This window comes from Rhinopithecus roxellana, chromosome 3 (assembly GCF_007565055.1).
Source record: "Rhinopithecus roxellana isolate Shanxi Qingling chromosome 3, ASM756505v1, whole genome shotgun sequence".
NCBI classification, from domain to species: domain Eukaryota; kingdom Metazoa; phylum Chordata; class Mammalia; order Primates; family Cercopithecidae; genus Rhinopithecus; species Rhinopithecus roxellana.
The window spans coordinates 132434191-132445252 of record NC_044551.1 but is presented as its reverse complement, the minus strand read 5'-3'; positions in this window follow the sequence as shown (position 1 = coordinate 132445252).

The following is an 11062-nucleotide window of genomic DNA, read 5'->3' as shown; positions in this document are numbered from 1 at the left end:
ATATATGCTTAGGATTGTGATATTTTCCTGTTGGACAAGGTCTTTTACCATTATATAATGTCTCTCTTTGTCTATTTTAACTGCTGTTGCTTTCAAGTTTGTTTTGTCTGATATAAGAATAGCTACCTCTGCTTGCTTTTGCATTTTGGAAATGCCTTTTTCCACCCCTTTATTTTAAGTTTATGTGAGTCACTATGTGTTTGGTGGGTCTCCTGAAGGCAGCAGATAATAGGTTGGTAAGTTCTTATCCATTCTGCAGTTCTGTATCTTTTAAGTGGAGTGTTTAGGCCATTTACATTCAATGCTATTAGCATTGAAATGTGAGGTACCATTGCATTCATTGTGCTCTTTGTTGCCTGTGTACTTTGTTTTGTTTTTTGTTTTTTGTTTTTGTTTTTTAACTTGTATTTTGTTTTAAAGGTCCTGTGTGATTTATGCTTTAAAAAGGTTCTGTTTTGATGTTTTTCCAGGATTTGTTTCAAGATTTAGACCTCCTTTTAGCAGTTCTTGTAGTAGTGGCTTGGTAGTGGTGAATTCTTTCAGTATTGGTCTGAAAAAGACTGTATCTTTCCTTCACATATGATGCTTAGTTTCACTGGATATAAAATTGTTAGCTGATAATTGTATTGTTTGAGGCGTCTGAAGATAGTGCCCTGATCCCTTCTAGCTTGTAGCGTTTCTGTTGAGAAAACTGCTGTTAATCTGATAGGTTTTCTTTTATAGGTTACCTGGTGCTTTTGTCTCACAGCTCTTAAGATTCTTTCCTTCATCTTAACTTTGGATAACTTGATGACAATGTGCCTAGACAATGATCTTTATGGGATGAATTTCCCAGGTATTCTTTGTGCTTCTTGTATTTGGATGTGTAGGTCTCTAGTGAGGCTGGGGAAGTTTTCCTCGATTATTCTTAAATTTAGAATTCTCGTATTCCTCAGGAACACTGATAATTCTTCAGTTTGATTGTTTAACATAACCCCAGACTTCTTGGAGGCTTTGTTCATATTTTCTTATTCTTTTTTCTTTGTCTTTGTTAGATTGCGTTAATTTGAAGACTTTGTCTTTGAGCTCTGAATTTCTTTCTTCTGCTTGTTAATTCTATTGCTGAGACTTTCCAGAGCAGTTTGCATTTCTATAAGTATGTCCAATGTTTCCTGAATGTTTTATTGTTTTTTTTCTTTAATTTCAATTTCCTTGAATATTTCTTCCTTCACTTCTGGTATCATTTTTTGGATTTCCTTGCACTGGGCTTCGCCTTTCTCTGGTGCCTCTCTGATTAGCTTCGTAACTAACCTCCTGAATTCTTTTTCAGGTAAATCAGGGATTTCTTCTTGGTTTGGGTCCACTGCTGGTGAACTAGTGTGATTTTTTGGGAGTGTTAAGGAGTCTTGTTTTGTCATATTACCAGAGTTGGTTTTCTGATTCCTTCTCATTTGGGTAGGCTCTCTCAGAGGGAAGGTCTAGGACTGAAGACTGTTGTTCAGGTTCTTTTGTCCCACGGGGTGTTCCCTTGATGTAGTACTCTCCCCCTTTTCCTATAGATGTGGTTTCCTGTGAGCCAAACTGCAGTGACTGTTGTCTCTCTTCTGGGTCTAGCCACCCAGCAAGTCTACCCAGCTCCAGGCTGCTACTGAGGGTTGTCTGCACAGAGCCCTGTGGTGTGAACCATCTGTGGGCCTCTCAGCCATGGATACCAGCACCTGTTCCAGTGGAGGTGGCAGGGGTGTGCAATGGACTCTATGAGTGTTCTTAGATTTAATGTTTTATTTTTGTGCTGGTTGGCCTCCTGCTGTGAGGTAGCGCTTTCCAGAGAGCATCAGCTGTAGTAGTATGGAGAGGAACCAGCAGTGGGCAGGGCCCTAGAACTCCCAAGATATATGCCCTTTGTCTTCAACTACCAGAGTGGGTAGAGAAGGGCCATCATGTGGGGACAGGGTTAGGTATGGCTGAGCTCAGAATATCCTTGGTTGGGTCTTGCTGCAGTTGCTGAGGGGAATGGGGGTGAGAGTCACAGGTCACTGAAGGTGTGTACCTAAGAGGATAATGGCTGCCTCTGCTGAGTCATGCAGGTTGTCAGAGAAGTGAGGGAAAGCTGGCAGTCACAGCCCTCACTCAACTTCCATGCAAACTGAAGGGTTGGTCTCACTCCCACCATGCCCCTCACAACAGACCCTGAGTCTGTTTCCAGGCAGTGGGTGAGGCAGGCTTGAGAACTTGCCCCACGCTACTCGCCTCCCAGCTGCAAAAGAAAAGGACTTGGTTCTTCCTCTGCCAGTGGAGTCTGCACAATAGATCCGTGCCCTTCCCTGAGTTCCGGCCAGGAAGCTTCTCACCCTGTTCAAATTGTTACAAGATTGCTTTTTTCCTGTGGTGTTTCCCACCACCTCCCACTCTTCTGGCCACCCTCCCAATGGACCCCTGTGGTGCCAGGCAGAAATGGCCTGCTAGGGGACCGAGTGAGCTCCCAAGGCCTTTCCGCTGCTTCCTCTACCCCTGTATTTTGCTCAGCTCTCTAAATTGACTCAACTTCAGGTAAAGTCAGACACTTCTCCCACAAACAGACCTTCAGTTTCTCCAACAAGGCTGTGTGTTCAGGACAGAAGGCTCTGCCTTTCCCAATTCTGTAGTTGGTGCACTCCCAGTATTTGAGGTGTATCCTGGGTTCTACAGGAGCAGTCTGCTTCCTTCAGAGGGTCTGTGGATCCTCTCGGGATTCCTAGTTTGTTCTGAAATTGATCTGGAGCTGAAATTCCATATTCTTTTACTCTGAAAAGAAAAGAACTCTCAGAGCAGGAATACATTGAACTTTTCACATTTCGATATAAACCAGTAACAGATATGCTATTTCTTATGAATGTTCATGAAGCCAGAAATGTACTGGGTGCATTAAACTCAATCTCAGTGTCACCAGCAAACTGACTTCATTCCCCACTCTGTCGGTCACAAAGAAAAAAGACAATCAGGTTTTATTCACTGGCCTGGAATGGAAAAGGAGAGACTCTTGCTCTAAATAGCCCTTCTCCCTGAACAATAGAGGGTTTGGGGTTTTTAAGGATTGAGTACCATGAGGAAGAGGAATGTTAGCATGTGCAGGATGGGACTCCAGACATGCAGGCTCAATTCATAAATGTATGTCTTCATACAACCCCGGTACACAAAATGGCAGAAATTTTCTTTAAGGTAAGGGAATTTTCATGTTATAATGATATGTTAATGATCTAAAGGCTACTAGGGGTCATCTGTTCCAGTTTGTGCCAGTTTGGGGGTCTTATCTCCTCTGGTATCTGATCAGGAGTCAAGAAACTCTGGCACCATCCCAGGCCATCTGGCTTCTTTAAGCAGCTATGCCTATAAATAAAAGGACTAAAGAAAAACAGTAAGAAAGAGAACTTTCTCAGTTATTTCATCAGGGCTGCTCTGGTAACATCAGCACAGTGCTGCATCCAAAATAAAAATCTAAGTATGTGAACTATTAAAAAATAATGTTAGTTTTTACTGAAGGTCTCTGGAGTTAGTAGTATAGGGCAATTGCATTGCATAACATGCAGCCAGGCTCACTTCCTTAAAAATCTTAACATATCTCAAAGTCATTGATAAAGGCAATTGTCCTCTCCCCTCCTTTCTCTCCATAAATTCTTCCATGCTACCTCCTAATTGCACCCCATACTAATTCTCTTTACCTCTTTACTTCTCTATCCCCTTCATTACTCTCTTCAGAAGGTGATATGGTTTGGCTCTGTGTCCCCACCCAAATCTCACCTTGAATTGTAATGCCCATAATCCCCACAGGTCAAGGGCAAGACCAGGTGGATGCAATTGAATCATGAAGGCAGTTTCCCCCACACAGCTCTTGTAATAATAAGTGAGTCTCAGGAAATCTGATGGTTTTATAAGGGTCTGGCATTTCCCCTGCTTGCATTTCTGAGGGAACAGCAAGTGCAATGTTGGGGCAGGAGTGCTGCTTGAGGAAGCCAGTGTGGTGGAGGACTCTAAGGAATCAGAAGAGATAGGGGAAGAGAGGTCAGAAGAAAGGTATGGAATTTAAGCATGGCTCTTAAAATCTCACCGCGATAGAATGCACCAGGTAACCGAAGCCATTGTTGGCTGTGAGTGATAGGAGGAAGACAGCCAGACAATGATGGCTGAGAGGTACGAGTCAGGCGAGGAGTAGACTCAGGTCGCAAGGGGCCACCATGCTGACAGGAAGGCCTGGTGGAGTCTCAAAACAAGTACAGTGGAGCGATCTAGGAGGGCAGGAGCAGCACAGGCCACAGAGGGCAAAACTGCTGTCCTGAGAAGGACATAGCAGAGAAAGAGCAAATAGACATAGCATTGTGGGACTGTGAAATGAGGTGAAGTGTTGGCTGTAGGACAGGGAGAATCGGTTTGTCCAGAGGTGAGCTTTGGGACAGAACAGGTCTGGCACCCTGGGAGAAATTCATTCTAAGTTAACTAAATACTTAATTTCCTTCTAACTAAAGCTGGAATCAGTCCCCCTAGCTGGAGCAGAAGGTAACTGTGGGGAGGTTGGGAATTTGGGGATTATCATAAAACTCTCTTCCTGTTTCTAAGTTTAAGTTGCTTAATATTTTGCTCTTCTGTGTAGCTAAATAGCCCTAAAACAGTCATGGGGCCCTAGGAAAAACAGAAAAAGTGCTCTGCATCCACTAATGAAAAATAATATTTGACACTACAGGAAGGAAACAGCTGCAATAGTGAATATAGCAGGACAGATGGATCCTTAAAAAGAGTTCTGCTGGTCCATAATAGATGAAAGCTAAGGAAAGGAAAAGGCTTGCCAGCCCAGAGGAATAATGATGCCCCCGGGATCATTGCTAGTAATGATCGTAAGAAACCTACCATTATAATGACCATTACTATTAACTTCCATTTATTGAATTACCCTTATTTTCCAGGCACAGAGCTAGGCACTTCACTTGATTTCCCAGTCTGATACCCATGGGGACAGGAGAAGGGCTGGTGGGTGGTGTTCTTTATTGCTATTGTTTACTGTTTACCCTGAGTGCAGACCCAGTTGAAAAATAAGTCCCAATGATCACACCAGTTTAAATTAAAATGTCAGTTTTAAGCCTGAAAAACAGAACTAGAAAATGTGACTTGGATTTGTTGTCAAATGGGCTTCCTAATGTACCTCTCCAAAAAGGAAAACTTTCCCCACAATAATAAGACCTACTCCTATAAGCTTAGTTTACAGCAAGGAAAAAAAAAAAAAAAAAAAAAAAAAAAAGTTCACATTCTTCAGGAGAGATAGCGAGGGAAAGGAAGAGAGACCAAACAAGCAAACTACCCAATCAGTAAGTGACTTCTTGTTCTAATGAGTAAAAAAAAAAAAACGGAAAAGATGGAAAAGTTCCTCTGTCACTTTCTCCTTAAGAAGCAGAGGGCAAATTCCCCTCTTTGTGTGAAAGAGTATATGGAAGAATTGAGATAAATAACAATTTTGATCTTATATCCATTTTCACAGACAAGTCAACTATAGTTCTGAAGTGTAAGTAACTTGACCAAGTCATAGACCTATGAGATAAAAGAGAGTTTGGGATTCGAATTCAGGTCAGTCTGACCCAGAAGTCCTAATTCTTTCCACCATGTCACTTAAGTTAACTTATCAATTTTTTAAATTCTTACCAAAATAACAAAGGATCACTGTAGAAAGTACAAATTAGAAAAGAGAACTGAGAATGCCTAGAACTACCCATAGCCTTTGTGTTTATCTTGATATAGAGCCTTCCTCTTTTATGTTAGATAGCCTGTCTGAGAAAAAGCTCAAAGTAGATTATGACTGGGAAATTTCTGAGGGGGTTGCAGGACAAGGAGCATCATAGAGACAGGGCCCGGGGCCCAGAAAATGGAGCTAAGAAGTAGTTTCTGCAAACTCCTGAGGCCCAGCAGTCTTCAACATCTGCCTGCCAGCTCTCATCTCAGCAATGCCCGCATCCAATTCCCTCACCTGTTCCCTCCTCCTGGGTTTCTGACTGAAGTCCCTCCCTTCCTCTGGCACCCAAAGCAGGAAAGCTGCCTCATCCATCACAGTCCTTTCTTGTTTCCAAGGTCTCATACCTATGCTTTTTCTTGTTTGGTCATTCCTTTTCAGTTTCCAGAGCACCTGGTTACTGGCAGTTGCCTGGTTTTGAATGACTTCCTCATTTATACATCTGGAATTTGAGGTTCCCTCTTTCTTAAATGTCTACCTGGCTTCCAGCTCACTGCTTTCTCAGATCTTCATTCTTTTGTTGCTTCCACAGATAATTCTATCACCTGGCTTTCAGAACAAGGCCATTCCTGCTCTAGTATGCTGACCTGCTTAAAGCCACATTTTACCCAGAGTCTAGCCCATCCTCACACCTAACATCTATCCAGACTCTTATCCAGGCCTGGATTTCACAGGCCCAGTGCCCACACAACATGCACAACCAGTGGCCATCTGTGTCTGCAGGGTGACATTAGTCTTTTCCACTTCTACCAATAGTCTGATTAGTCAACAAGGTTCTAAGACATTTCCAACCCCATATGTCTTATACAGTAATTTGTTCTACTTTCATAGTTACTCTGCTTAGTATTATTTATATCTTGTCAATTAGTGTGTTTATCATCACTTCTCTGATAACAATAGAAACGTATCTCCATGAATAGATTTACAAGGTATTAATTTAAAGAATTGTTTTTAAATTTGTTTTCAACTATGATATCTATTCCATTAAAATTTTCTGATGCCATACTTGTTCCTCTTCCTAAAAATAAACCATCAACTTGGAATGAGACCATAATCCAACTGCCTTGGACTGTTACTTACAAGATTACAAGCACTAAATGGAATAAATCTTATTGGACAAATTCAAATGGTTAAATAAAATCAATTAATTACATTAAAATATTGATTTAAATGGAAAAATAAAGAGCTTTAAAAAGTATTCAAATCAGTGTCTGCCCTTAGAACTTGACTAAAATGTCAAGGTTTTCTAGGAAGAACTTGAAAATTATTTTCCTAAGCCCACACCTTTCTGTGTTCAATGTCATTGCTGTGCAATGAAGAACTCCTGTTGGGCATTACTAGCTAGAAGCAGATAGGAAGCCAGTGCACATATACTGCCCTCCCACTTCTAAGACATGTTTCCATTTTGCTAGCAAGGAGATCAAACCACAAGATCTGAATCCAAGTGGAGGAAGGGGGATGAGTCTCGAATTCTCTGACTGTTCAACTTTTCGGATTCAGGAGGCTTTGGGATGTGTACCAAAGATCTTAAGGGGCTTGGATAAGATCATCAAATCACTGGAATGCACTCTATTCTAAACTCAACTTTGAAATCAAAGTTCTTGGAACTACATTAAATAGGTATGCCTTCAAACCTACTGTATACAAACACATATAATTGAGTAAGTACTAGTTTTGTCCAGACAATAGCAGAATAGATTGGTAGAGTGATTTTACTGAGTTAGCACATAGCTTACTAAAGTCTGGTTCCTGACACATAACCAGCAATGTCACCATCTCTGGGGCCTAGTGTGATCAAGGAGCTAAAACCACAAGTTTCTGAAACCAATCAAGAGTCAAAGATCTTTGAGATCTAGCAGGAGGTAAATTTGTCCTTGGGCACTATTGAATGAAGCTGAAGAAGGACCCCAGGGGATATGTTTATTACTATTACAGTGCTCTTTTAACACGGAGCCCCCTGACCCAAGAGACCGGCAGGATGGAGCTCTAGAAAATCATATGGTCTTCCTGGCCAGGAAATTAATCTTTGTCCCATCATCTAACATCAACGGCACCATATTCACCACATAGTAGTGACTGATATACAAAAGAGGCTTTTCTTTGTGTTGGGGAAAAAAAATCTGCTTTTTTTCCCTTGTTCAAATGTGTGGGATTTTATAGCACAGTGCTAGACCCGCTCAATACCTGATTGAAATAACCCAAGAGGAGGATACAGAGTGAAGGCTGAATTCAGAATGCTCTGTGAAAGTACATCTGTTTTATATGAGACACACAATCTGTCTCATTCCAACCTGCATTTCTGGGTCACTTGAGACATTTAAACTGCACTTATAATTAACAGCTATTTTTAAACAGTGAAAAAATAGAGCACTGGTAAGGTACAAAAGCATTAAAATTGCCCCAGTTTCGCTTTTCAATAGGACACACCACCGCAATATGCTTCAAGATCAAAGAGAGCTCAGAAAAAGAGAGAGAGAGAGAGAAAGAGAGAGACAGGCCGATCAGTGGGGATAAATTGTTCCCATTATGATGGTGTAAGAATAGGGTTCTTTCAATTGAAACAATTTAATAACCACATTCATTACATTGGTGTCCACTTGGTTTTATCTGAGCAGTTTTTGCATAACTGGGGAACAAGTTCAATTGAGCTTATTCTCTAGAAATTAAGATGTGCAGGGTTTGACATTCAGAAATTAGGCACTAATAGTCGACAAAGCAGTTGTCTTGAGATTCCGCCTGGATGTAGTGAGATCTGTGTACCACTAATTATGTCAAAGATAAATGCATTCTCTAAAAGCCCTGCCCAAAATTTTCGTGAGCTCATTTCAAGGTGGTTAAGGTTACATTAGGGTGATGATGGAATATCAGAATCTCTTCTTTGGAACATGTTTATAGAATCACTTTGCAAAACATCACTTACATAGGTATAGCGATGCCATCTGTAAACTTGTTTTTCCCTCAGCTATCACCAGAGGAAATCCTTTGGAACACTCCTCTAATATTCTGTGAGATCAAATAGAATCATGACAAATACTGGAACTGCCAATTTGACAAATAACAAGGGGATCATTCATTCAAAGGGGAAAAAAGTCACTAATTTCCCAGGATTGACCTCAGTTATGGATATCTACATACTAGAAAAAGTGTGGTATTTTCTGCCAAGCAGCTTTCCTGAGAATGGTTACAATTGCTGGTTCTCAACTGCACTATGGAGTATAATGTGTCATTTGAAGAGTAGTTTATCCTAAAGTGCTATTTTAAAAAGATATTAGGAATGGAGCTGTAGAAATGCATATAGAAGAAGAAAAGCCAGGGTTTACATATGATGTATTAGATATACACAATCCATTCCTGTCTGCTTCTCTCGCTAGGAACTAAATCATGTACAGGAACATTTAAGAGACATTTCCCAGTGTACACTAAATCCTTGTTTGTTTTCTTATTGCTGCCAAACAAGTGGAGAGTAAAGAATTGTTGAAATATAGGTTGGGTGGCAACATCATAATAGCGGCATTTCTTCTTTCCTTCTTTTCTCCAGAAGACAAAGTATAAAAACTGAGAAGTTACCCTTACTTCTACAAAAGCTTTTAAATAATGGTTTTTTCCAGGAGCAACTGCACTTCTCTCACTAGACCATTTCCCCAGATGGGATTTGCAATATAAAACCATCATAGATTGGCTTATTGAGGAAAGGAGATAGACTTGTACAAATCACTGGAAAGATAAATAAGCTATAGAGATCAATAAATAAAAGCCAGGCAGAAAAAAAAATCAAACTCCGGCATTCCAGACCAATTAAGATGTTATTTACTGCCCATGTGATTGTAACTTCGATGCTCTCCTTCCTCGTTTTCACACCATAGGCATTTGTTTTGCTGAGAGAAAGATATATAACTGATGTGTAAATAGAAAATGATATAGATAGATTTTATGTCCCATAAAACTGTTAATCTGTGCTCCACATTAAATATAAAGTACATTTTTTATTTAGACACTGCACTGGTATAATTAAAATAAAGTATGCTGGCTTTATTTTTTCAGTAAGTCATTTCCAACCATAGAGATCAAATAACAGTGCAACAGCAGCATGAAATGTGGTTATAATAGCCTGGGATCACATTTCCTGAAACTAAAACATGGGAGATAATAGTGTGAAGGTACAAATTAAATGCAAATAAAACAGATTCCCTATTGTTGCTAATCCCTGGCTTGGGTTTCAGTGGGGAAATTTAGCTGTAATGTTTAACTTCTTTGTACAGCAATCATTGACATGTTATCAGTTGCATTTTGAGATCATTGATGGAAACTCTCAACAAAGAATTTAGACTACCTGTCCACCTTTCAGGAGGAAAACGGAAGTGCCCTGGGGCAAATCAAATAAAAATATACTGCCCAGACTGCCTCCAGGACACTTATGGCAGTTGGCAAACACTGATTGACTTGTTTCATAATTGATACACATTTTTGTGGCAACCTATTTTCATTTGCCCAGCAGAAGCTTTTTTATTTCAGAGGTGTGTCAGCGTGGCTTAGCAAGTACCCATTTTTGAGGGTGACTGCTCTGAAAACATCTCAAATTTTAACACAAGGGGACTTTACAGTAGGCTTGTGTTACAATTTCTGGTTTTCCTATGCTGTAATAAGCCTACAGGCCACGGCAATGAAGAATGGCTGGTAAAATACAGATGTTTTTAACAATTGAAACATATGATTTAAAGCGAACTTAGCAAAATCACTTTTGCTCTCAGCCCAGTTTCACAAGGACCTTGCTACTAGTGTTTAAAATGGTCATTGAGCAATTTGTTTCTTGGAATTTCCAAGTGCACTGACATGAGTAGTCATTCTGATGAGACATGGCCCTTTTCTAGACAAGAAACTAACTCACGTTTTGGGGCTCTCTGATAAACAATCTCTTTCTAGTCTTTCATAAAATGGCATTTGTCTTATAACTCCATAACTTGCAGCTCTCGACTTTCAGGAAAGTTCTAGGCATGTTACACTCTGTCTTTTACATTCTGTAACTACAAATGGCAGTAATAGTGCACGCAAAGAAAATAAGTAAGTTTCCTCCTCACTTCCAAAAACTGTCAGGGACTGTCAGAAAGTTCCTGTAGTCCCTTCCTCACCTGGAAGCCTTATGGGTCTCGAAGAAGAATCAGGAGCCACATTTACACATTTAATCAAAAACGAGGAGCACAGAGGGGTGCCCAAGATGATGCATTGGGGTAAAATCAGGAGGTGTTGATCAAAAATGTTTCAATGATTGCAACTTGAATCTCTTTGGTATTGTACTTAAATTTTTCCTAATACTCCAGCACTCAGAATTCGGGCAGA